The sequence below is a fragment of the Eumetopias jubatus genome, unplaced genomic scaffold (assembly GCF_037043125.1).
Source record: "Eumetopias jubatus isolate StellerSeaLion01/CBP00866 unplaced genomic scaffold, mEumJub1_p1.0 scaffold_15, whole genome shotgun sequence".
NCBI classification, from domain to species: domain Eukaryota; kingdom Metazoa; phylum Chordata; class Mammalia; order Carnivora; family Otariidae; genus Eumetopias; species Eumetopias jubatus.
This window is the reverse complement of record NW_028274821.1, coordinates 81,802,919-81,830,841: the sequence shown is the minus strand read 5'-3', so window position 1 is coordinate 81,830,841 and position 27,923 is coordinate 81,802,919. Positions and strand designations below refer to the sequence as shown.

Sequence of the window (27,923 nt, the reverse complement as noted above, 5' to 3'; positions counted from 1 at the left end):
GGCTTCCTGCTCGGCGGGGAGTCTGCTTCTCCCTCTGACTCTCTTCCCTCTCGTGCTTTCTATCTCTCATTCTCTCTCTCTCTCAAATAAATAAATAAAATCTTTAAAAAAAATTAAATGAGGTAGTGGTTTCTATGTAAAGAGAGTAATAAAATTGACAAACTACTTGCAAAATTTAACAAGAAAAAAAGGAAAACACAGAGAACCAATATCATAAATAAAAGGAGAGACATTATTACCAATAGCACAGATATTTCAAATATAATAAAAGGATACTTTGAAACAAAAATTTCCAATAAATTTGAATATATGGATGAAATGGAAATTTTTAAAGAAAAATATAAAACTGCAAATGACACAGGAAGAAATAGCAAAATAAAATATCTTAAAGAAACTGACTCGGAGAGGGGAAACAATTCTTCCCTCAAAAATAACTAGGCCCTGGGTGAAATAGGTGGAGGGGATGAAGAGTAGTACACTTATGACGAGCAGTGAGTAGTATATAGAATTGTTGAATCACTGTATTGTACACCTGAAACTAATATAACACTGTAGGTTAATTATCCTGGAATTAACATTTAAAAATATGTAAAATAAAAAATAGACCCTTACCTCATACTATTAAAAAAATTAACTCAAAATGGATCAAAAATCTAAATATAAGAGCTAAAACTACAAAATTCCTAGAAAAAAACATAGGGACAAACCATGACCTTGGACTTGGCAATGGTTTCTTAGATATGACACCAACAACAAGAGCAGAAGAAAAAATAAACTGAAAGTACAAAACTTTTATTTTTATTTTATTTTTATTTATTTGATAGAGAGAGAGAGCACGCACAAGTGGGGGGAGGGGCAGAGGGAGAGGGAGAAGCAGACTCCCCGCTGAGCAGGTAGCCCAACTCGCCACTCGATCCCAGGACCCGGGGATCATGACCTGAGCTGAAGGCAGATGCTCAATGGACTGGGCCACCCAGGCACACCCAAAACTTTTATGCATCAAACAACATGATTAAGAAAGTGAAAAGACAACCACAGAATGGGGATAAAAATTGCAGATCATTTATCTGATAAGTCTAGTATCTAGACTTACCTATATAAAGAGATCTAGACTTACTATATAAAGAGTTCTTACAACTCAACAAAAAAAGATGAACAACCCACCTTAAAAATGAAAGGGGCATTTTTCTAAAACTATATATACAAATGGCCACCAAGCACATGAAAAGATGCTTAACATCATTAGTCATTGGAGAAATGAATATCAAAACACTGAGATACAACTTCACACCCACTAGGATGGCTATAATTTTTTTCTTTAAGATTTTATTTATTTATTTGACAGAGAGAGAGCAAGAGAGCACAAGCAGGGGGAGTGGCAGAGGGAAAGGGAAAAGCAGGCTCCCCGCTGAGCAGGGAGCCTGATACAATGCGGGGTTCAGTCCCAGGTCCCTGAGATCATGACCTGAGCTGAAAGCAGATGCTTAAGTGACCGAGCCACCCAGGCGCCCCAGGAGGGCTATAATTTTAAAAGATGGAAAATAACAATTGTCAGAGGGTGGAGAAGTTAGAACCCTTGTACATTGCCGTGAGAATATAAAATAGTGCTGCTGTGGTGGAAAACATTTTAGCAATTCCTCAAAAAGTTAACTCTAGTATTACCATATGACCCAGAAATTCTACTTCTAGGCATAGATCCAAAAGAACTGAAAACAGGTGTTCAAACAAAAAACCTGAACATGAATGCTCATAGCAGCACTATTCAGAATAGCCAAGAAGTGAAAACAATCCAAATGTCCATCCATGGGTAAATAGACTGAATTTGGTTTCCACACACACACACACACACGCAGAATATTATTCAGCCATAAAGAGGAAGGAAGGACCGGTACACGCTATCACATGGATGAACTTGAAAACATTATGGCAAGTGAAAGAAGCCAGTTATGAAAGACTACCTATCGTCTGGTTCCATTTACACGAGATGCCCAGAACAGGCAACTCATAAGACAGGAAGTAGGTCAGTGGTAACTTAGGGCTGGAGGTTTACAGAGGGGGAAAGGTAACAGCTGAAGGGTACATGATCTCTCTTTGTGGTGACGAAAATGTTCTAGAGTTGACCATGGTGATGGTTGCGCATATTTGTGACTATACCAAAAAACCACTGAAGTGAATGCTTGAGAAATGGGTAAACTCTCTGTGAACTATATCTTAGCAAAATTAAGACAAATTATTAATTTTAAAAATAATTCCAAGCTCTGATGTGTTCTCCAGCAAATTCAAAGATGAAATAATGCCAAAATTACACAAACTCTAGGATGACAGGAAAAGAGAGATTCATCAACTCACTTTTGGAGGCTGGCAAACTCTGATGCCAAAACCTGACTGTGCTCTCAGGTATCCTTTAACTGACAAAGACAATGAAAATTATAGGCCAATCTCATTCATGGACAGAAGTATAAAAAATATTAAAGAAAATGTTAGGAACCCAAATTGAGAAATCTATTAAAAAGATAATCAATCATGATCAAGGTGGATTTATCCTAGGAATGTAAGGTCAGTTTAACATTAGGAAATCAAACAGTGAGATCTACCACATTACAAAATTAAAGTAGGGGAAAAAAATCATAGTATTTCTAGATGTAAATTAAAAAAAATTTTATAAAATTCAACATCCATTCATGATTTTATTTAAAACTTTCCCAAAAAAATAGACTGGAATTTTCTTAATCTAGTCAAGAATATCTACAGAAAACCAAAGTAAACTTACCATTTGCTCAATGTTGAATATTAGAATTTTTTCCTCTGAAAAGAGCAATTAAAGGTTTGCTGGTATCACTACTTTTGTTCTATATTGTGCTAGCAATTCCAGCCAAAACATGAAGGCCAGGAAAAATAAATAAAAGGCATAATTATCTACAGATGAAATATTATGTACGTAGAACCCCCCAAGTGATAAGCCATTAAAATTAATAAGGGCATTTAGCAAAATTGCTAGATGAAGAATCAATATACCCAAATCAACTGCATTTCCAAATACTAGTCAAAAACTGTTAGCAAATATATTGTTTAAAGATCTCTTTTTACAATAGCATAAAAAATCAAGTATCTAGAAATAGACCTATCAAAAGATATGCAAGACCTCTATATCTACTGAAAGTCACTAAAAACTAAAATAAATGGTGAACTGGAAGATTTAATAGGGCTAAACATGCCAATTCACTCAAAAACAATTTATCAATTCAATTCAATCCTAATCAAAATTCCCAACAGGTTTAGTTTTTTGCTTTTGGTTTGGGGTTTTGTTTTTGTTTTTGTTTGAATTTGATAAATTAAAAAAAATTTTTTTTAGAGAGAGAGAGAACACACACATGCATGAGTGGGGCGGGTGGTAGGGCCAGAGAGAGAGGGAGAGAGAGAATCCCAAGCAGGCTTCACGCTCAATGCAGAGCCTAACAAAGGGCTGATCCCACGACTTTGAGATCATGACTGAGTGGAAATCAAGAGTCCAACGCCTAACCAACTGAGCCACCCGCGTGCCCCTAGACAAGCTGATTTAAAACTTTATGGAAATTTTAAGAACCAAGAATATCCAGAACACTCTTTAAAAAATGAGGTGACAGTTCTTGCAATATCAAATATTGACTGATGATGGGCGCCTGGGTGGTTCAGTTGGTTAAGCGACTGCCTTCGGTTCAGGTCATGATCCTGGAGTCCCGGGATCGAGTACCGCATCGGGCTCCCTGCTCAGCGGGGAGTCTGCTTCTCCCCCTGACCCTCCCCCCTCTCATGCTCTCTCTCTCTATCTCATTCCCTCTCTATAATAAATAAATAAAATCTTAGAAAAAAACAAATATTGACTGATTATGAAGTAAAAAAATAAATAAAACACTAACACTGTCACAGAAATTGACAAATCGGTGGAACATAACCAAGATGTGCAATGACTCACATATAAATGAACACTTCATATACGACAGTAATGGGAATGCATGGTTATAAAAAAAAAGGTAATCTTTTAGTAAATGGTGCTGGGAAAACAGAATATTCCTATGAAAGAAATTAAATTGCATTCTCTCTCACCATACACAGAAACCAAATCCAGGTGAATTAAAAACCTACAAGTGGCCGCTTCCTTCCTTTTCCTTACTCTCCCAAATAATTTAGTCCCAAATCCTTGAGGTAGGGCAGAGCAAAATAGGCGTTAACAATTTCTTATCACCTTACTCCTCCTTCATTGTCATTCATCTGGCTCACGTTGTAATCTCTCACCTGGATTATTAGTATCTTACTGCTCTCCCTGCTTTTGACCCAATTGTCTTTCAGTCTGTTCTCAACACAGCAGTCAGAGTGAACCTATTAAATGGTACACAAGGGGCGCCTGGGTGGCTCAGCTGGTTAAGCGTCTGCTTTCGGCTCAGGTCATGATCCTGGGGTCCTAAGATCAAGCCCCATGTCGGGCTCTCTGCTCAGCGGGGAGTCTGCTTCTCCCTCTCCCTCTGCTCCTCCTCCCTACTTGGGCTCTCTCTCACTCTCTCTCTCTCTAAGAAAAAATAAATAAATCAATGATACACAACACCATGTCCCTGCTCAAAACTCTGTTAGGATTTCCAACCTCCAAATAAGTGTGATAGTTCTTACTGTGATTCCAAAGGCTCTTATCTCCCAATGCTCTCCCCCTAGTTCAGCCGGTTCATCCTCACTGTTCCTTGAACTCACCAAGCATGTTTCCACCTTGGGGCTTTTGCACAATTTCCTCTGCCTGAAATTCTCCCTCACTATGTCTTTTTTACTCAGAGGCTTTGCTGACCACCTGATTTAAAATTATAGACCCTTCCCCACAAAACCTTAAATTTAATTCTTCCTTCCTTGGTTGATTTTTTTTCTCCTTCACATTTATAACTATATAGTATAGGATACATTTTACTTACGCGTTATCTTTATCCCCACAAGAATGTAAGCTTCCATCAATTCACGTTTTTTTCACAGCTGTAATTTCAATACCTAGGAAAGTGATTTACATATAGAACGTATTCAATCAGTATCTGTTGAATGAGAAAAATAACAAATGAGTGATGACTTCGGAAACTTCTCAGATTCTTAATTCTTAGTCATGGAGCTAGGACAAAAGAAGTATATTAAAGTTAACACTAGGTGGCACAATATTATAAGGAAAGTAATCATAATCAACCCATCCTTTCCTACTGATACTGCTTCCAGAAAAGCCAGTGTTGCCAAGTTTCCTCTGGCCTCCGCACTCCCCAGCCTGTTGATGTCATGTTTGTAGTAATAACTTAAATTTCACTGATGTATGCCCCACCTGCGTGAATATTATTCTGTCTGGCCAAGCACGTCAGTTCTTCTATAAGCGCTAGTACAGAACATGCCAATATATGTTATCAAGTTCCTACTCCCCATCCCTTGCAATACCCCCCAGCCCACCCTCAACTGAAGTCACCACTGCACTAAAGCCCTCAAGTTTCCAGAGCAGTGGGGTGGTCTGTGATGAGAAGGAAGCTGTCTCCCCTGGGTTACCCTCTGCTAGATTTCACAGATTTTACTTCCAACCTCCTCTCTCCCTAGAGCCCACACTGGACCCATAGGGTCCATGGGTTAGGGATTGATCTGAATGGCAGCCGCCACGGAGGACTAAGAATCACTATTTCCCTCCACCACGAAAGGCTCTCTTACTGCAAGTTTAAGGATTCTTGACTGCTCACTCCCTAAGGACCTGTTATCCCAGATGATGACTGGGCTCAGTCCTCCTGCCAAGAAGTTGCTGTCATTAATCTGCCCCACCAGTTCCTACCAGGCCAGGGTGACCAACTTGTCCCGTGTTGCCAGGGACTTCTCCAGTTTTAGCACAGGAAGTCTCAGGTTCCAGGAAATCCCTCCATCCGGGTCAAACTAGGACAGTTGGTAATACTATAGTAAGCCCAGATCTGTCCACGCTCCACTCAAACTCAGACCAGAACTGTCACATGGGTGGTACAAATATTACACCGTTCTCTCATTCCACATGTGGTCATCACCAAGCACATCAATTCTCTCTCCTTTGTGTCACCTATATTCATTTTCTTCCCAACATGCCCACTGTAAAAGTTAGTGGAAAATGACAGTAACCAAGAAAAGACAGGACCACTGAAGATTCAGAGCCTTTGGGAGTGAAGTGTTGGATCACATCACCTGGGGTAGATGCTGGCTCAGAGCAAAGGGAAGATGAAATGAGTAGGGGAAGAAGGAAGTTAGAAACATCAACCACAGGCTTATAACCAGACAGAAAAAAGGACTAATATCTAGACCTTATTTTCTTCTTTGCTTAATGTTTGTGCACATATGTGTGTGTTTATGTATTTTTGCACATATTAAGTAATTTTTTTCCTTCTCCCTTCCTATTGTAATTTTAAGAATTAATGGCAGTGGTTAACTTACAATTTCATCTTTAGATTACAGAATATTTAAGAGGGACTCCAACTGAACTTGAGTAATTGACATCATCCAGACATGAATGTTATGACATTTGGAACCTTCCCTTTTTGGGGGAAAAGGTGAGAGCGCCTATTTCTACAAAGGGTAGTTGTATCTTGTTAAAGAAATGGCTGGAATTTGGAATTGCTGCACAGGAAGTTGAAATATATGGAGAAAGTTGTGTATGGACATGCAGTAGGCAATATGATGAGCTGTCCCTGTCATTAAACCATTGCCTCTCAGTCCAAATCTACTTTCATGCTCTGTTTTATGATGCAAGGGCTGGGACTATGGGAACTCTACGTCTGTGTTGCCAATTGACTTCCTTTGAATTCTGCAAGGCAGAAGACGGGAGAACGGAAGCACTCCTTTCCTGACAAGTGATTAGCAATGATAAGGTTCAACTTTTGGGGGGCACTTCTAGAACCAGGCTCATCATGCCTAATCAAAGACATCAGCAATAGTTAGGCCATGGCTCCCACTCCAAGGTCTGAGGGCCCCTCCTTTGAGCTTCCTCTTGTCTCCCCAGGCCTAGAGTAGAGTTCCTGGAGTTCCTGGAGTTCCTCTCCCTGGGTTAGCTCGGTATCCTCTTCTCTGCCTTTACAGTTCTCCAAAACTGCTTAACCAATTCCCTACATTAAATTCTCTCTGTTGAAATTCCAACGTGTTTTTCAATTGTTCTGAACATATCCTGACCCCCTGCTAAGTAAAGAACCCTAACCACCTGCAATGTTGGCTAAAAACAAAGGAAATATGAAGTAAGTGGTAGAATAGGGAAGCGATCAATATGGACTATGACTTTTTTACAAAGACTGTATCACTAATGTGTATTTTTGTTACGTACACATTAACCAATGATTTATACTTTTTCTCTTTCCCCACTATAGTTATGTACGGAGTGTGAGTGGAACTTAATTTACAATTTTGTTCATAGGTCACCAGGCCACAAGTCACCTCTAGACCTGCTGGAGAGGAATGAGGATCACCAGCAGGTCCTGAACTTGAAAAGGATACAATGACTAACGGGACTTGGAGTCTCTCTTCTTGTATGCAGAGAAGGAGTGTCTTTGTTTGTATGTTGGGCAGAAGTAGGAAAGTATTAAATGTGAGTAGAAGAGTGAGCTTAAAAGCTAGGCTGTAAAAGGGGTGGGCTCTATAGATGTTGAGCCCATTGGTCCTCAAATTCATGTTTGCCCTTCTGCTGCTCTGCAACCTATGAGGGGGCCACCAGCTTCTCCAAACTGTGGTGCCCAGGCTCACTATCAGCTGGTTTCTCAAAGACTGGAGGATGGGGGTAGGAAGGACGAAGGCTGGAGAGTTCGCTCCCTCTCCCTTCTATCTCAGGAACTTCTCTGGCAGTGACTGTAACTCCATAGGGGCCCCAGTGCTCACTAGACAGGTCCTTAGAGGTCCAAGGATGCAACAGATGAGCCCCAGCTCTGGGACTCAGCGACACAGCTTTCTTACTTTTGTCTCTCCAGGTTACATGCAGTGGCTTTTCCACTGTTAACTAATCTCTGGGTTGCTTCACTTTCTCAGTTAGTTCTATCATCTGGCAGTAACTTCCCTGCATTAAGTTTTCTCTGTTGTAAATACTAAAGATGGTTGCTATTTTCCTCATTGTCCCTGACTCTTAAAACAGATGAGAGCTGATCCCACTCCAGGTACACTGTAATGCTAAGTCAATATTCTGCAACTTTCTCACTTTTGGGAATTTATATAAAAATATATCTACACACCTACAAAATGAGATTCGTAAGAGTTTATTCTATTTGCAAAACCAACAGTATATTAAGAAACAAACGGAAGTCATTTTCTGTAAGGGAACTGGTTGAATACATATTGGGACACCGACAGAGCTGTAAAAAAGAACAAGGAAAACCCCTATGAACTAATACAAATTATTCAGTGAAGAGAACACAGAACAGTTATCTGTTTTGGAAAAAGAAGAAGGAGGAGGAGGAAGTGGAGGAGAAGGGGAAGTTGTTTATACTTGCATAAACACCAAGAGACACACAAAAAACTAATAAAAGTGGTTACTTACAGTGGGTAAGGTAAAGGAGAACAAGGTAGACGGAGACAAGAGGGAGTATTCTCAATATATATTCTGTATTGTTTGGGCTTTTGAGCCATATAGTCCCATTACCAATAGAAAAAGTAACAAAAAACTATAAAAATGCATAGGAAAAAAATGCAACCTAGTCACTAAATGATAAACAAAACCAATATCAAAACACTTGATATAAAATTGTAGGAACATAAAAGAGGAAAAAAAACTACATACTGTATGATTCCAACTCTAGGACACTCTGGAAAAGGCAAAGCTACAGAGACAGTAAAAAGGTCAGTGGTTGTCAAGGGATTGGAGACGGACAAACAGGCAGAGTGCAGAGGATTTTTAGGGCAGTGGAAATACTCTGTATGATATTATATAGACATATGTCCTCATACATTTATCCAAACCCATACAAACTACAGCACCTGAGGTAAACTACAGACTTTGGGTGGTTATGATATATGTCAATATAGAGTCATCCTTGGTAATTAATTTATTTATTAAAATAAAAATGTACCATTCTGGTGAATGAAAGAGGCTATGCCTGTGTTGGGGCAGGGAATATGGGGGAATTCTCTGTGTCTTGCCTTCCTTTCCCTTGTACTGTAAACCTAACACTACTCTAGAAACATAAAGATGAGAGACAAGGGAGGGGAAAAGAAAGGCATCAGATATTCAGAGGGCTCCAATCCTCATTTATGCAACTGGTCAAGAAACCAATATGGAAATTTTAACTCCCCTTCTCTACCCATTCAAGTTTTGGTTGTCTTTGGCTAGCATAGCCGATTCTTTGCCTGGTTGACTAACACAAACTTAGATTCCTGAGGTATCCAAGTCTGCCTTGTTTTCTGTTAGACTTAATAACATACCCAGCATAAGCCTGGCTTTATAGCAGTAACCCTAATTTACCTTTGATAATGAGGGCCAATCACACCAACCGACATTAGAAGCCTTACTTCTCTAGCTGTGAACTGAATTTTTTCACTGATCACAATGTTTTATGAAATACAACAATGATACCCAAAAAAGCATTCAGTGATTCCATGGATTATATTAATGGTAGAATTATAACAAACAAAAATGGCAAATCCAAACAGATTAAATGTCAATTTTGATGATTAAAAAATGTTTCCCCCAAGGCTTCCAGATAAAGATGGCAGATTGAACATAATAATTCAATTTCACTTCCTCTGAAATCCCACTAAAACTACCAAAAAAATGGATCTTCTAAAGCCCATAAAACTATAAATACAAAGACAAGGGAGATAATAGAAACAAAATTTTGCTAGCTGGAATGCAGAAAAGTACTTGAGATATAGTGGGTAAAGCCAAGAACCGAATTGATGTGTATCACAGAATCTTCAAGGGCTCAGGAACTGAGTGGACATTGAGAAGTGGGGGGTAAAAAGATATTAAATAAGGATTGATAGAATGCAATTTTAAAATACATTCCCCACCCCTCGAGTGTGGGCTGGATTTAGTGACTCTCTTCTAAAGAATAGTGTACGGAAAGAGAAACAGTAAGTAGAGAAACCTGAGATACCACCCTAGCCAAGTGCTCAAGGTTAGCAGCACCAGTCCTAAGTCATGTTGATACCGTGCACCCCTGATATGATGCAGCTCCTCCCTGTGGTATTCTTCCCCAAAATCCGTATTCCCAATGTAATCACTGCAAATCCAAACATCAGGCAAACCCAATGGGAGGACAGCCTACAAAACACATGACCAGTACCCTTTGAAACTGTCAAGGTCATGAGAGACAAGGAAAGACCAAACAACTGTCTGTCAGAGATTGGAGACTAAGGGAACATGATGACTGAATGCAATTTGATATCCTGCAACAGAAAAAGGACATCCATGGAAAAACTGGTGAAATCCAAATAAAGTCTGTGATTTAGTTAACAGTATCATCCTCATGTTAATTTCTTAGTTTTGGCATGTGCAGCTTGATCATAAGAGATGTTACCAGGAGGAGAAGCTTGGGGGAGAATATACAGCAACTCTATACTATCTTTGCAACATGTTTTTGGTAGATCTGAAATCATTTCAAAATAAAAGGATTTTTAAAATACAAAAATGAGAAAAGGAGATAGAGTTCTCATTCCCTTCCTGCATGGCATTGACTGGTGAACGGGGAATGACAGAACAACGGCGGGAACAAGAATCCTACTGGAAAACGGGAGCATGACCTAAGTCTGGGCATACCGAATGCTAAGACCCAAGGCCAGCCTTAGACCTGGGCATCGGGGCCCCACACGGTAGAAGCCCTACAGATGGAAGAGAGAGGGAGAATACATTCTGATGAAGGAACCCATGGGTACCATTATCGCCCAAGACCCAGCACTCAGTGCTGGCACAGTGCAATCTGGAACATCAGATGTTTTATTCTCTGATGCTAACTTCATTTAGGCTCCAGGAAGATGCTTCTCCACTTCTCCTGCTCTTGTCCTCCTCTCTCCTCAAAGTAAGAGCTGACTGTCCCTGAATGCTCTGTAAGTGTGTGGGTCTGTGCTTCTGCTGTCAGACAGATTTGGCTACCGAGAGAATGTGCACAGTAGAAGCACTTTGGTAAAAGAAAATACAAATTAACTAGTGTGACAAATCCTTCCTCTCTGAGAGCATGAATGAAATAGATACTTGCACTTTAAAGTCTGAGTATTGAAAATCCATTTTTTTTACCTCATTTCGGATTCCACGTGGAGAATTCAGTGACAGTCACGAATTAGCATACTGTTCAACACTGTTACACATGGCAGCTGAGAAACATTTTGTAGTATTAAATAATTCATATTATTCTTAAATCTGTGTGTATGTCTAGAAGTAATATGTGTGAAGCAAGCTATTCATATTTTACACTGACAGATGGATACTAATTCTAGAATTGTAGTTAGTTTCACTTTTACAAAACGTTTGATATGATTTAATTAAATTTTCAAAATATAGCTAAAAATTCCAGTTTTAAACATTTTAAATTTTTGTATTTGTTGGCTATCATCAGTATCTTACCTTTTAGTTTTAATAGATCATCTTGAATTTTTTTTTAAAGATTTATTTATTTATTTGACAGAGAGAGAGAGAGAGAGAGAGGGAACACAAGCAGGGGGAGTGGGAGAGGGAGAAGCAGGCTTCCCGCTGAGCAGGGAGTCCGAGGAGGGATCCTGACCCCAGGACCTGACCCGAGCAAAGGCCGACGCTTAACGACTGAGCCACCCAGGTGCCCCTATCTTGAATGTTTTAAAAGAAAAATACATAAAGTGTACAATGACTCAAGAAAGGTCTAATGTGACATTATTGTCAATAAATCAAATTTTATGTGAAATTTCAGGGTAGTACTTTGCTGAAATTAAGAAAAACAAAACTCATAGCAAAGAACATAATCACTTATTAGCTTGGCAAGCCTTTACTATTCATCCAAACATCACTAACTCAGACATATGCAATAAAAATTAAAATTCAGTTGTCTAATAATTCACAGGCTTTCAGTCATATAAAACCCACAGCTTGAGATAATTTTCAGTTTTGTTGTGAAGGTATATATGTCAAGTCAAGAGAAGAAAAGGGAGTTTATTTAGTAGTTTGATTTATAACTTCTAAATATTTAGACATGTGGTGTGTGGGTCTCCATTAGCATTTATCCTGGGACACATAAAATTATACTGAAAAGCAATTTAAATCAGTAATTGGTATAAAGAAAAATAAGAAAAAAAGTTTTAAATAAGCAATTTTTAACCTCAGAAAAAGCACAAAATAAGAAAAGAAATATGCTCATAGTACATTACGATATTTGACTATGCATAATATTGGCATAGGTATAGTGTAAATACTGAACATTCACGCAACCAAAAATTATGTTGAGAGGATAGAGAAAGGAAGCAGAAAGTATGGCAGGATGAGAGATAAATCCTCGGCTAGCGTAAGGAAAATCATTATATAAGCTCTAAAATTGCTATTCCCCTTTCCCCACAATGGAAGAGCTCCACTGTAACATTATCTATCTGACGACAGAGAGCTGGTGAGGTGCCTACAGGTGTAACGCTAAGCCCAGAACCCAGAACTGGCAGCTGCTGCTAGCAAACTGAGCCCTCAGCAATGGCACGGACCAGGGCAGCCTTGAAGACGAGAAGTCCGTGCTGCTGAAGCCCATGCATAGCCTCTACCACTAACACCATGGCCACTCCATTCAGCAAGCATCAGGCTGGCTGGAGACCAAAGAGAACTGGCATTTACAGAGTGAGCCATCTTTGAACATCCGAGTGTCAAGAAGCTCTTCTGCAGTGGAGAATTTCTGCTGAGCATTTCATAAAAGCAAGAAGGGTTAGAGGAAAGAAGTCTAGGGAGTATTTACTTTTTATCTATTTTTTTAAAGATTTTATTTATTTGTCAGAGAGAGACAGAGAGAGAGAGAGAGCACAAGCAGGGGGAGTGGCAGGCAGAAGGAGAAGCAAGCTCCCCGCTGAGCAAGGAGCCCGATGAGGGACTCAACCGCAGGACCCTTAACCAACTGAGCCACCCAGGAATCCCATTTTTTATCTGCTTTTTAAATTCGTATTTTAAAATTCTTTTTATCTATTTTTTTTTATTTTTTAGCAGTAAGAAATAGTCACATATTACTCCTACAATCAAAAATAAATTTTCATAAATTAACTATGGCAAAACCTCCCTGAGATTTAATCATCACATTCACCCTGTTATGTGATGACTATGCCTACTACTTGTTCATTTCTGTCTTAGGGCTCTGCCGTCCCACCGAGATTAGGTCTCTCATTCCAAATGTGGCCCTATCCATCAGTATTCTCAGCCTAGAAAGGACAGCCAGTTTAGTGCTTTTTAAAGATTCTCATACTTCCTTCACTAATCCATTCCTTGTGGCAAAACTAAACTGACAGTCTTCTGGAATATACCAGGGGACCTAAGAGGGGCCCATGGGCAGACTGCATGACAGATGTAATCCTGCACTCCTATACCCTAAAATTTTTTATCCCTTTTTTTAGACCAAATTCTTTCTGGCTTTTCAATGCTATTTGGAATTAGCCAGCTCGGTACATTGTTAGAACAACAGCTGGCTGCAAATGCTATCTTATCAATTAATTTGGCTTAATCTAAAAATTCCATTTCCATTTTTCCTGGTCAAGATCCCTCAAATCCACTCCTGCAAATATTCCCCATATTTTCATGACATAAATGAGCAAATTCCTATCATTCTTGTGGATGTTAACACTCAACTATGGATGGGCCACAACTGAGAACTCTGTTTCAGATAAACCTAGGACTTTGGGGTTCTCTAAGCCTTGGTTTCTGTCATTTATCTCTATTCAGTTTGTCAAGACCCCTCTCTTCCCTAATCTAGTTTAACCTATCATTCATATAAAATACTTGCTGAAGTGTTTGAATTCAGGTTCTAATATAATTTACCAAACCACAGAATCAATCTTTGAATTTGGTTTTCAGATACCTGAGCCCTATGACTATAAACTATAAGAGATTTTTTTCAAGACTATCCCATAAAGGTGTGAATGTCATTCCACTAGGGCAGTATTTTTGCAATTTGAGCATGTCATCTGCTTGCTTGAAATCATCCATGCCATTAAAGGCATCCATCATGGTTCATTCACTCCTCTTCCCTTTAAATTGGTCTATGGTAGTAGTTATCTGGTTCCCCAGAACTTCCTCTGCAGTGAGCACACAGTCCAATATGACCATCCAAGATAACCGTTATTACCTCTTTTGCCATCTCATAGTACAGAACGTCACCTAACCATCATGGAATATGAAAGGAAGGCTCCACCTTTTGCCTGATCTCTACGTAATTACCATTTCCCTGAAGCCGTGTGACCTGCAATCCACTGTCTGGAACCACTAGACAGTAAGCTCCATTGGAGGGACCATGTCTTTCCTGTTATATCACAGTATCCCCAGCAATTAGGCTGTACTTGACACATAGCAGGCACCTAGTTAATGTTTACTGAACAAATCAATAAAGCCAAATGTCAATTCCTCTTAAGAAACTTTATTATAGTGCTTATTACATGTTTTTGCTTCTGGACTTGAGTCTCTCAAGACAGAAACCTACCTTGATTTTGGGATTGTAGGTTTGAGCCCCATGTTGGGTGTAGAGATTACTTTAAAAAAAGACAGAAACAGAGATGCCTGGGTGGCTCAGTCAGTTAAGTGTCGCACTCTTGATTTCAGCTCAGGTCATCATCTCAGGCTAGTGGGATCAAGCCCCACATAGGGCTCTGTGCTGAGTGTGGAGCCTGTTTGGGATTCTCCCCACCCCACCCCTGCTGCTCTCTCTCTTTCTCTCAAATAAGTAAATCTTAAAAACAAAATCAAAAACAGAAACCTAATAACAAAGACACCTAGTAAACTTGTAACCAAGGTACAGGAAAGACCTCAAACAATGCATATAATAAAACCAACATCCCTACTACCACCATCAAGGGAGATATTGTTGAAATAACTGAGAGCTTAAAAATTTACAGGCTCACCTACATAGGAACGTGGAAAAGCTGGAACAGCTTAGGTTGCTAACACTTGCAGAACTGGTCTCCTAGGAGATAAACAAATTGCTTTCTTCCCTACCAAAAAAAAAGCCCTTTTTGGAAACTGCCTGTATTCCTTCTTATATCATTATAATAAAAGAAATTCCTAAATTCAAACTCATTAGGTGTGAATGGGTATTCTTCATAAAAATAACAATTACATCTGAAAATGTTAAGAGGCTGGCTATTAAATAATCCATGTACTTGTTAGGGCAAATCAATTCAATGAAGTTTCTGTTTTTCTAATATCAGAGACTCTCCAGGAGAGGAGTGTAGGTAATTTTGGTGCAAAGAGAGCTTTGATGGGAAAAAAACATGCTTGGATGGATTGGGGCAATGTGATAATTAGGGTAAGTTAGCATCGCACACTAAGAAGTAGAGGAAAAGCAGGTAAGAACAATGAAAGGATGCTAAGGACAAAATATCCCAATTTACAAACTGCCTCAGGTTGCTTCAAGACTTAGAACAAAATATCTTTTCCTCTTGTTTCTGCACCTCACCCCTTGCTCTCCAGTTAGTGCTGCAGTTTATCTGCTTCTAAATGAAGGATTACAGGAAGGATTCTGAGAGGTTTCTTTTGAACATGAACTCCACTAAATACAACTACTGTGCTGCTCGATTTGCTTGCAGTCGAAAATTGTGCATACCCAATGCTCCGACTGGTACTACTGAGGCAATAATGAATTTTCTGCCACTTTGGAAGGTCTAGGATTCTCAGAAAAGCCTTGTGATGATTTCAACTCCTGAACAAATTACCTGACATAGAGCTAAGAATGATTCAGTGAGTGCATATGGAACATAAAACTGATCAGCCTCGCACGAGGGGAAAAAATAAAATCAGACACCACCAAACACTTTTATTAATTATTGTATTGCCACTCTATAAAAATATGGTAGCTTTTACATTGAAAAAAGGAAAGTTCCACTACACTGAATTAGAATCACTTTGTTGAATTCTAAGAATAATTTAATTTTATCATTTTGAGGAAATTTGTATAAAATTACCCCTTTGTTTTATGACATGCAGACTATAACACAGACTGCTTGCCATGATTTAGTGCACATCCTGTCTTTTTATTTTCTTTTCAGTCTATGGACATTTGGTTAATAAATAATAAAAACAGAACTCAACCCAGAAATCATTCTCAACTTCTTTCCTTCCGGTAGAAAAACAGTTTCCATTTCTCCACCAAGAAATCAATGTTTAGAGGAAATGTGGAGTAGCAAAAAAGTCACTTTGTAAGGGCGCCTGGGTGGCTTAGTTGGTTAGGCAACTGCCTTCGGATCGGGTCCCGCATCGGGCTCCCTGCTCAGCGGGGAGTCTGCTTCTCCCTCTGACCCTCTCCCCTCTCATGCTCTCTCTCTATCTCATTCTCTCAAATAAATAAATAAAATCTTTTTAAAAAAGTCACTTTGTTCTTATGTTTTAAAAAAAGCTAAAAGCGAAAGAAAAGTGGCAATCACTATTTCCTTAATTCCTTTACATGGGGTTTGACTTTTAGTAACCACAACTCCTAGGTTCAGCACCAATTAAAGGAAACCTTATATTTAGACCATTTTAACTTTTCAGGGGATGTAACTTCTATCAGGAATAAAATGGGGATTTGATTTTTACTTGAATCTCCGTGTTTACCATAAAAAAAATCACTAGGCACTACACAGAAGAAGACTTGAAGAGATGGAGAGATATACCGTATTTGTGATGAGGAAACTGGGCCTGCACCCACTGTGGTTTTCCAGGTTCTCTCACTGAGCCAACTAGTATCTTTGAATTTCTCTTTCAACCTGAGCCACCTGCCATCACCTCTATACATCACTTGCAAACTCTGGATGTCACTTTCTCCTTTGAGTTTCCTTTGCCTGAAAAACACCCTTTCTTTGACATTTCCTGTTCTTGGAAGATACAGCACTTTTTCTCAGATCGCACCAGCCCAAGGGGAAGGTCGGATCGCAGTAAGTCTCCCCAAACTATAGGTCTCTGGCACAGACTCTGTCTCCACAGGCACCTGAAGAGCTCTAGTCTTTCTGCTGAATGGGCTCTCGGTGTCCCGACAGCTGCTTCATGGATGCTCTACCAGAAAAATCCAGTTGGTTACCCATTGGCTGACACCATTTCACTCCTCTGCTAATGATTTTCCCTGGTGTTGCTAATGAACCAAACTGGGGCCAGGCTGCCATGCCCTCTGATGGCACTTCAGCTATGGGGACCCACCAACAGGTACCAGTGCTAATGGAACTGCCAACGTCTGTGCCATGCATCCTGTGCTTTGACTATTCCAAAGCCTGGCCACTAATGCTGCTGATGCTTCCATTGTCAGTAATACAGCCACTGTAATTTCAACACCATTCTTCTCTGTAGTTACCATGTTTTATCATTCTGAGTCTGACAGCTGGGCCATACAGCTATATGCATAGGCCTCTGCTATACTCAAGCCATCTGTCTGCTACAAAGCTAGCCGACTGTCCTTAACTCAAATATGGGCTCCTGAAAAATCTTCTTTATTTTAAAGAATTACACATTTACTCTGCCTTTTTAGGAAAAACTTAATTCCTCTCAGTTGATGAAGAAAAGCTCTTCTTTATTGAAGAGTGCTAGACAATGATAATAAACATAGTAGGAATAATAAAATCAGAAAATCCCCACTGTTTGGCAACCCCCGCCCCTCAATAAAATAATTGATTCAGGCAACAATTACCAGTGGATGTCGAAAAAATTAGCAAATAAAACAAATAGAGTAAAATGCTAGCGCTTACTGAATTAAGTAGTGGATCAATTCCTTCAACATTCCATATGATTGAAATTTTTTCAGTAAAAATTTGGGGCAGGGGTAAAAGTCTCCCTTGATTTACAGTGAGGTGGGTCTCTTTCATGAGGATTGGTATTCCCTTATGTACAAAACCCTGGAGTCATCTAGGCATGCCCAGAATATACTGACTTCTGCAAAACACAATTTAAGCCTGAGCTGAGAACGTTGCTCAGCTGACTCATAATTTTTGTCCTGATGCCTTCCTCTTTCCCATCCTTTCAGTTCTGTTTCAGAGCTGTTTTCACTTCCCATCTGTTTTAGGAGCAACTCCTGAAAACAAATAGAGTTTACAACTGCACAGTTATAACAGAGGGCAAGCCAGAACCATCTGGGAAGCTTTATCAAAATACACCCATCCAGAGCCTGACCCTCTGATATTTCAATTCACTAGTTCTTGGGTGGGGCCTGGGCATATGATTTTGAAAAAGTCTCCAGATAACTCTGATATGCCTCTCTGAAACAGAGAGGTGTTTCTTTGAAACTATACTTAAGCTTTTACCTGAAGAATCTATATACAGAAGAAGGGATGGGGGCAGATTTAGAAATGGAAAAGATAAATATCAAGTCAGAAAGCTCAAAAAGTTCAAATTATTGGTATGGTAGTCATTAATGCTGCTCACTGGCATCTAATTCTCCTCTTTCCTGTACCCCCAAAACTGCACTTTCCCCTTCTCGTTTAAAGTTGGACCCGGCCATGTTCCCGGCTTTGGCCAATGAAATGTAAGCAGCAGTGGCATGTGTCACTTCCAAGCAGAAGTCATCAAGACACAGTACCCAAGTCACCACATCCCTTTTTTCCTGCCTTGACGATGGTGGAAGCATGTGTCGAGATGGTGCCTCTATCCGCTGAGATCCTTGGGGGACTATGATGAAAAAGCCCCTGTCATCCCATGTAGGCCATGAAATGGGAGTAAGAAACAAGCGTTTTTGTGATGAATCATTAAATTATGAAAGCTGTTCGGGGCACCTGGCTGGATCAGTTGGTAGAGCGTGAGACTCTTGATCTCAGCGTCGTGAGTTTGAGCCGCAGGTTAGGCATAGAATGTATGTAAAAATGAATGAATGAATGAATGAATGCGTAAATAAATAAAATGTGGGGATATTCTAAAAAACATAGGAAAGTTGTTCATTAATGCAACATAATCTACTCTATCCTGACTGATAAACTGGCAAATCTTTTTTTCACAGAATCTAAGCAACTTATAGAGAATGAGTTCTATCTCCATCAATGACTAAACATTTACAGAGATGGTATTAAATAGAGAGAAATGAGGGAGTTTTAGGGTCAGAGAGCCCTAAGTTTAAACCTGTGGTATTGCTTGTTTGTTCTAATAAAATTAGTATATAATGTCCATATAACTTTCAATTACCTTTAGTAAGTGCTAATATTTTTGAAGTTCTTACTGTATTATCAGGCACTGAGCTGAGTACACTACATGGATTATTTTACTTACTTTTCCATTTTGCAGATAAGAAAACTGAAGTTTATTTTATTTTATTTTTAATTTATTTATTTGACAGAGACAGCAAGTAAGAGAGCACAAGCAGGGGGAGCGGCAGAGGGAGAGGGAGAAGCAGACTCCCCAATGAGCAAGAAGCCCACGTGGGGCTTGATCCCAGGACCGTGGGATCATAACCTGAGCCGAAGGCAGATGCTTAACCAACTGAGCCATCCAGGCGCCCCAAGAAAACTGAAGTTTAAAGAAGCAAATAACTTGCCCAAGATCACAGAGCTAGTAAATGGTTGAACAAGATACCTAATACGGGCAATAGGGCCACAAACCCGGTACTCTTAACCACTACTCCTTCTGCTGCCCTATGTGACTTTGACCAAGTTACTTGACTTCTTTGAAGCTCAGTTTCCTCTATAATGGCGTTGAGAGCTACCAAGCAGGGTTTTTCTTATAAGGATTAAAGGAGATAATTGGGTAAGGCAATTAATATGATTCCTGGCATATAGCCGGTATTTAAGACATGGTAGCTATTAGGTTTTAGTAGCTAATATGTCACTCCTTGGCCTCTCCTATAAAGGGAGACTAATCAATATGGGAAAAGATAACAAGAATAAATACTTGTCATGACCTATGTGAATTCAGTACCGTAAAAAGATAGGTAACACACATACAATGATCAATCCTACATTACTACGCTTACATTACTTAACGGCCAATGTTGACTTCTTAAAACGGGTTTTTGAAAGTAAAGATACAGTGTATCAGCAAATGCCACCTATAAGATTCCCAAGGATGTAATAACTGTATCCAGTAGCTCCAAGGCCATTATGTCTCAAGGTCCAAGAAAAAAAAAAGACTTCAAGGGTAGTGAAAGATATTTTCTGCTCAACTATTCACAAATGATACACTGGGATTCACAGAGTTCAATAACCTTATGTTCATATATTAGTTGATGAACTACATAAGACAATACCATATTTAATGTGAAACTATTTGCTCTGGGTCTTCTATTTCTTTATTTAACTTTCCTTTTTCTTTTGCTTCCTTATGTAATAACAGAAGGGTACAAGTAGAGAGTTTCTACATAGACAATATTCTGCAAAGAGTTTTATTTTTTCCCTTCCCAATCTGCACACTTTGACTTCCTTTTCTTGTCTTATTCCATTAGCTAGGACTTCCAGTATGATGTTGAAAAGGAGGGGTGATCAGAGTCATCCTTGCCTTGTTCCTGATCTTAGTAGGAAAGCTTGTTTTTCACCATTAAGCACGCTGTTCATTGTAGGTTTTTGTACATGTTCTTTATCAAGTTGAGGAAGTTCTCCTTAATTCCTAGCTTACTGAGAGTTTTTATGATGAATGAGTACTGGGTTTTGTCAAATCCTTTTTCTGCATCTATTGATACAATCATGTGATTTTTCTTCTTAAATCTGTTGATGTAAGAGATTACGTTAACTGACTTCCAAATGTTGAACCATTTTATGTATAATTGTATATAATTTTTTTTAAAGAGAGAGCACTAGTGGGGGGGGGCAGACGGAGAGAGAGAGAGAAATCTTAAGCAGGCTCCATGCTCAGCATGGATCCCAATGCAGAGCTCAATCCCACAACCCTGAGATCATGACCTGAGCTGAAATCAGGAGTTGGATGCTCAACCAACTAAGCCACCCAGGTGCCCCCATATATAATTCTTTTTATACCTCGTTGGGTTTGATTTTGCTAATATTTCGTTGAAAGCTTTTACACTTTAAAACTTTATGCTCATGAGAGATGTTGTTCTTAGTTGTCTGATAACATCTTTGTCTGATTTTGGTGTTAGTAATGCTGGCCTCATAGAATAAGTTAGGAAGTATTCCCTCTGTTTCTAACTTCTGGAAGAGATTGTACAGAATTGGTGTGATTTCTTTCTTAAATGTTTGGTAGAATTCACCAGTGAACCCATCTAGGCCTGGTGCCTTCTGTTTTAGGTCATTAATTATCAATTCAATTTCTTTAATAAACATAGGTCTATTCAGATTGTCTATTACGTGACCTTTTGATAGGAAGAGTTCATTCCAACCCTTCATTAAGATCTTTCAGGGGCTTCATATCTACCTTCTAAGTTTGGCATGTACCTTTTAGTCCACTGCCATCTCTTAACGCTCCAACTTCCTGCATTATGTTACTACTTGCATTTTCTCCAAAATATCAAGCTCTGTCATATGCCTATGTATGCATAAGGGCTTTTCTGTGTTCCTAAAGTATCCTTTTTTAACTTGTATTTATCTTACTAAACTCAGCTTTCCACAGAAGCCTTTCCTGATGTCTCCAGGCAATTCACTTGCTCTGTTCATCTTATACAATAGAAAAACAAAATTATTCTTACAAATTATAAGAAAAAAGCCAAACTTTTAAACAGTTATTTTAAATTTTCAATGTAATTCAAGATGTACAATGAAATAAACTATAAAATACTAACTTGGTTGTAGATTGTGTCCTTTATAAATTCAGTATCAAAGACAGGCAGACAGACACATTTTGATACAGCATATCACAATGATATAAAAACTGAACAATAAAATATCATTTCAAGATAAAGGTTAAGTATATATCAAGACTGAAGGCAAACTTGAATACTCATTTAGGTATACTTAGATACTTAGATATATCACTTTCTCAGAAGTGTTTGTATATAAAACATTTGAGTCTTTTTGTTTCTTTTTATTATTCTGAATGGCTAAGGGCTTCAACTCTGGAGTCATACACACTTGGAACAGACACCAGTTATAATCTGTGAGACCTTGGGCAAGTGATTAAACCATCTCAATTTCCTCAATTTCCTCATGGGATAAAAATAAATAGTAACTAGTGGTGATGGTAAATGATGGTAATGATATTACTTGAATTATTAAAAATAATGTCATTATATAGGCCTCTCTTTCCCCTCATGTACAGTGTTGGGAAAAATGTTTTTTTTTTTACCATGAATCCTAGTACCCTGCAAATAATAACCTGTCGAACCCCTTCTCCAACATCATTCTTCTTTATTCTTTTTTATAACTTTACTAAAACCGTAGAATAGGGGCTGGATGGAGCAACATTTCAAGTAGAGTAAACCTTCCAAACCAGAAACTTTCCTTTTAGTAGTTATTAAACATAAATCATGTCTAGAAAAATAATTGCTCATAATTATAGGTCCCCTAGACACACTTTGCAGGGAAACATAAATGGTTTTGAGTATCTCAGAGATAAGGATATGAGAAAACAGGCAAGACAAAGATTTGGATCACCACAGTCGTATGTGATATTATGGGCAAAAATGTGTTTCCCTAAAATTCATATGTTGAAGTCCTAACCCTCAGGACCTCAGAATGTGACTGTATTTGGAGACAGGGTCTTTTTTTTTTTTTTTTTTTGAGACAGGGCCTTTAAGGAGGTAATTAAGGTAAGGTGATGTCATTACAGTGGGCCCTAATCCAATATAACTGGTGTCCTTGTAAGAAGAGGAAATGCGGGGCACCTGGGTGGCTCAGTCGTTAAGCGTCTGCCTTTGGCTCAGGTCATGATCCCAGTGTCCTGGGATTAAGCCCCGCATCAGGCTTCCTGCTCTGCGGGGAGTCTGCTTCTCCCTTTCCCACTCCCCCTGCTTGTGTTCCCTCTCTTGCTGTCTTTCTCTCTCTCTGTCAAATAAATAAAATCTTAAAAAAAAAAAAAGAAGAAGAAGAAATGTGGACACAGATGCATACAGAGAGAAGACAATGTAAAAACATAGGAAGAAAATGACACCTCCAAGTCAAGGAGAGAGGCCTGGAACAGATTCTTCCCTCAGGCTCCTTAGAAGAAACCACCTCTGCTGACTCTTGATCTTGGACTTCTCACCTCCAGAACTGTAAGAAAAATAAACTTCTGTTATTTAAGCCATCCAGCCTGTGGCACCTTGTTGTGTAAGCCCTAGCAAGCTAATATATGTAGAAAGCAATACTAGAATGTAAGCTCCACAAGGGAGGGAATTTTTGTCTTTTTTTTTTTTTTTTTTTTTTGAAGCAGATGAAGGTTGGTTTTATTGAGTAACTGATCTGTGTTCCTGCTGAGGCCTTTATGGAAAGACAAAAGAGAGGGAGTTTTATTTCTTTGTCTCTTCCTCCCTGGACAGAGTCTTGATGATTTCCTCCTTCTTGGCCTGGAGCCGCTCTTCACGGCGCTTGCGAGCCTCCTTGGTCTTAGATCTGCGGGCCTCAGCCTGGTCAGCCAGAAGCTTCTTGCGAGCCTTGTCAGCCTTCAGCTTGTGGATGTGTTCCATGAAAATCCACTTGTTCTTGAACACGTTCCCCTTCACTTTCAGGTACAGGCTGTGGTACATGTGGCGGTCGATCTTCTTAGATTCACGGTATCTTCTGAGCAGCCGGCGCGGAATTCTCATCCTCCTCATCCAGGTGACCTTCTCAGGCATCCGAGCATTGGCAGTACCTTTTCTCTTACCAATGCCCATATGTCTGCCCTTCCGGCGGGCCAAAGTGTTTTTACGGCACCGAGCCCGGGAATGGACAGTCACAGGCTTCCGGATGATCAGCCCATCTTTGATCAGTTTTCGGATCTGCTGACGGGAGTTGGCATTGGCGATTTCATTGGTCTCGTTGGGGTCCAACCAGACCTTCTTTTTGCCGTAGCGGAGGACACTGGAGGCAAGCCTCTTCTGAAGCCTGAGCATGCTCATGGCTGCGGCCGCAGCGCCCGAATTTTTGTCTTTTTTTGTTCATTGATGTATCCCAAGTACCTAGAGCAATACCTGGCACACAACAGGTGCTCAGCAAATACTTGCTAAGTGAACTTTTTTATTTTTTAAAGATATTATTTATTTATTTATTTGACAGAGAGCACAGGTAGGCAGAGGGGCAGGCAGAGGGAAAGGGAGAAGCAGGCTTTCTGCTGAGCAGGGAGCCTGATGCGGGGCTCGATCCCAGGACCCGGGGATCATGACCTGAGCCGAAGGCAGTCGCTTAACCGACTGAGCCACCCAGGCACCCCTGCTAAGTGAACTTCTTAATAAATAAAGTAGATTAATAAAATTTTTCCTATAGACGCTCTATTAAATACCATAAATGTTTCAGTAACGCTTTTTATTCTCATTTAAGACCTGAGAACCTGGACTCTCAGTGCTCTTACCAACTCTGTTTAATTGGTCGACTGCCACAGCCCAAATATATAAAATCCTCTGGTGAAACTCTTGGTATGATACAATTCCAGGAGCAATTTCTTAAAGACAAGAGCTAATAAGATAAAAATGCTGCTGTAATACAATAAACGTGAATTAGTCCACATAAAGAAACAGATCAAACCTGTTAGTTCCATCCTGGGGAAAACACCACAAACAGATGTAACTTGCTGGTATTTGCTATTCCCTGAAAAGTATCTGACTAGCTGATTTCACTAAAGGCATTGAGAACAGCCTGGATTCACAATTTAAAGGAAAAAAAAAAAGGATCCTCCTGTTGTTTTTATTAAAGCATGTCTTATGTGGACACAGGAAGAAGACAGATTAAATTACCTCTGACTTACTCAATTATATGGCTTCGTGGTGCATGTATGTCTTTAAACCAAATCCATGTCTTAATATCATCACTACCACCATCAGTCAATACTTAATTTAGTTCCCTGAATGTGCTAGGGAAATAATAGCAAAATAAAACACAAAAGAAATATGGAATCTATATTCTGATTCTAACTTATATGCAAATATCCCTTAATAACAGCTAGAACAAAAAGTTCACCAAAATTATAATAGTTCTTGATGTGGGGAACAAAGGCAAAAGAAAAAAATTAAATTTCCTTACAACTTACAGCTCATTGAGAAATCCTTTGGACTGGCAGAGTGACCTTCCTCTAGAAACTTAACTGCTTTGATGTTAATACTCCGCTAAGGGCAAAAGACAACCTTCGCTTAACATCCCGACCTCCAGGATCCTGTAAGTCTACTTTAACATATAAAAATTCCTTTGGAAACTTCCTTTATCTTTACTCTCCCACGATACATGTTAGCAATCATCCTCCAAGCATATGGCCCACCGATACACATCTGAAGGGTCTCATGACTAAGGTTTTACTAGACAGTAATAAATGACCTTTCGTAACAATAGCTAGCCCCCTCAAGGTCCTAGAAACCTTGCTTCCAAAATTCCCTAGAGACTTATGTACGCTAGAGAGACTTAACGCTATTCCTAACCCCCTTCCACCTTGAAAGTATATAATCGTTCACCCATTACCACCCCAGTGTAGCTCTTTCTGCCCATGGGTCCTGTCCCTGCCCATGCTTGAATAACACCACCCTTTTGCACCAAAGATGTCTGGAGAATTCTTTCTTGGCCATCAACTCCAAACTCTTAACATCTTTCCTACATCACATTTATACAGAATATGCATGAGAAAGCCAGAATACACTAGTTTCATGGGCAGGCAAAATTCAGCATTTTAAAATCACAAGGTGGAAACATCCATCCTGAAGGTAATTTAAAAATTAAGTCAAAACTTGTTCTTAGCTTTCAGTCATGTTTGGGCCTGGAATTAGCTCCCCAACTGATGCAATCTGAAACCAGAGCCAACAAGTGTTTACCAAAGTCTTTGTCCCAAAGGGAGAGAAGCCTCTTTTCTAAGTCTCCAGGAGTGATGCTGCTGGGATTGCTTTGAGACTTGAGCAAAGGTAGCAAGTAGGAGTACAAACGTCAAAATCATTTTGAAACATTTTCTTTTCCAGCAAAATGAAAGCCAAATAGTTTTTCATGATATGCAATCTGTAATCAAGCCCTCCTCTACTGAAGGATTTAGTCAGCTGCTGGTGCATTTGCTCCTTTTTCCTGGGAACCACAGCATAAACAGGAAGTATATGCCTCTGGGGCTTATTCGTTGCAGAATGGAAAAAATGAAGCTGTGGATCTCAAGGATGATTTAGAGAGGAAGGATCATTAAATTACTGTACTCCCCTCCTTATCTTCTCCAGGAGGCTTGTAAACCGAACGACTGCACAGCTGTACTCCACAGGCAGTAAAATAAACAGTTCTTTGCCCATACGTGACTGGAAGGCAACTTTACATCTCTACGTCAGGCCTTTATCACATACTCGAGTCTGCGTCCCAAAGCAAAAATGATCAACCCCTGTCTTAACACCTGTTAGAACTGTGTGCGCTCCAGTTTCCATCCTGACAGCCACAGGGCTCCGGAGCTAAAATCAGAAAGTCTACCCTTTCATATTAACCAAACACCACAGTGTTGGGTATTAAACACCAAACACTGAGCCTATTAAAAAGAAGAAAAATGTACTCCGCACAAGGGAGATCTTTGTGGTGATGGAATAGCTCTGGAGCTTGATTGCAGTTGTGGTTACATCCATCTACGCATGTGATAAAGCAGCACAGAACTACACACACACCTCGTGCTGCTGTCGATGTCCAGGCTTTGATAACTTAGTAGTTAAGTAAGGGGTAACTATTGGGGGAAAGTGGATAGAAGGTGCACATAACCTCTCTGCACACTCTTTGCAACTTCTTGTGATATCTGCACTTATTTCAAAATAAAATGTTTTTAAAAGTGGACCTTCTCCTGGGTATATCAACATACTTGGAACATTTTGCATTTGGACAAGTGACAGAGCACTGGGTGTCATACGCAAACAATGAATCGTGGGTCACTACACCACAAACTAATGATGTATTGTACCGTGACTAACATAAGAAAATAAAATTTTTAAAAAATGTAAAAAAAAAAGTTATGGAGAATAAAACATAGCCTGGTTTTCAAGTGTAAGGTTTCGGCCGCCACCCAACAGAGAGTTTGAGGTTGGGAATACCCTTGCAGATGCTTTGCCTGGGACTCCCTGTCTGACCTCCCGCACTGCCTGTCCCCCGACTCAAATTTAGGTCACACCTCAACGCCACCTCCTTACGGAAGCCTTCTCTGCGCCCCCTAACTAAAGTAGGTGCCCTCTGCTCTTCTGAGTACCTGGGTCCCTTCACCGCGTTCTTCGTCCGAGTAAAGATCTGGTTAGTTTGTTTGTCGCCTGTCTCGCCCCTCGCCTATAAACTCCATGAGGGCCCGCGCCGTGTCTGCCCCGCGCGCGCCCGTGGGCGGGTGGCAGGTGCACGGAGAGGAGTTTGTTGAATAAACGCACCTCACTGGGATTCACCCCCTCCGGCTCCAGGACGTCGCTCGCTTCCTCCCCCTCGCACCCACTGACCCTCTCGGCCCAGGCGGCCCTCGGCCCCACACAGGTGCCCCTCCGCCTCCTCTCGGACCCCACCCGCCCAGGGAGGGCGCCATTTTCTTCTTACTCGTCTGCCCGGAAGCCTGCTCTCCCTTGCGTGCCCCTTTTCCTCAGGCCACCCCCACAGCCTCCTCCCCAATATCTTCCGCCACCGCCCTGCGCTCCCCGGTGCCCACCCCACCCTTCCGGTGCGGCCCCTGGGCCGGGACCCCAGCCTGGGGCCGCCTCGCCCCTCGGGCCACGCCCCTCAGCCCAGCGACACCGCGCGGGAGGCTGGCACCCCGCGGCCGCTCCGGAGGGGCGGGCGGGCGGGCGGGGCGCGGGGGGCGTGTCCTTCTTCGTCCTGGGCGTCGATTGGCAGGGCCGTGG

General features: G+C 40.3%; 1 long non-coding RNA gene and 1 pseudogene across 2 annotated transcripts; both read right to left on the bottom strand.

Annotated features, from left to right (window-relative positions):
- Positions 1 to 3,922: 3,922 nt before the first annotated feature.
- LOC114212741 (uncharacterized) lies at positions 3,923 to 27,609 on the bottom strand. 2 transcript variants are annotated; one of them, XR_003610042.2, is made up of 3 exons: positions 27,462 to 27,609; positions 23,090 to 23,190; positions 3,923 to 5,045 (listed from the first exon to the last, which is right to left on the bottom strand). It is a non-coding gene; the product is annotated as an uncharacterized LOC114212741 (long non-coding RNA). The 2 variants fall into 2 exon arrangements; XR_003610043.2 differs by having other exon boundaries at positions 3,923 to 5,004.
- On the bottom strand, positions 23,356 to 24,051 carry LOC114212740 (large ribosomal subunit protein eL19 pseudogene; annotated as a pseudogene).
- Positions 27,610 to 27,923: the final 314 nt, after the last annotated feature.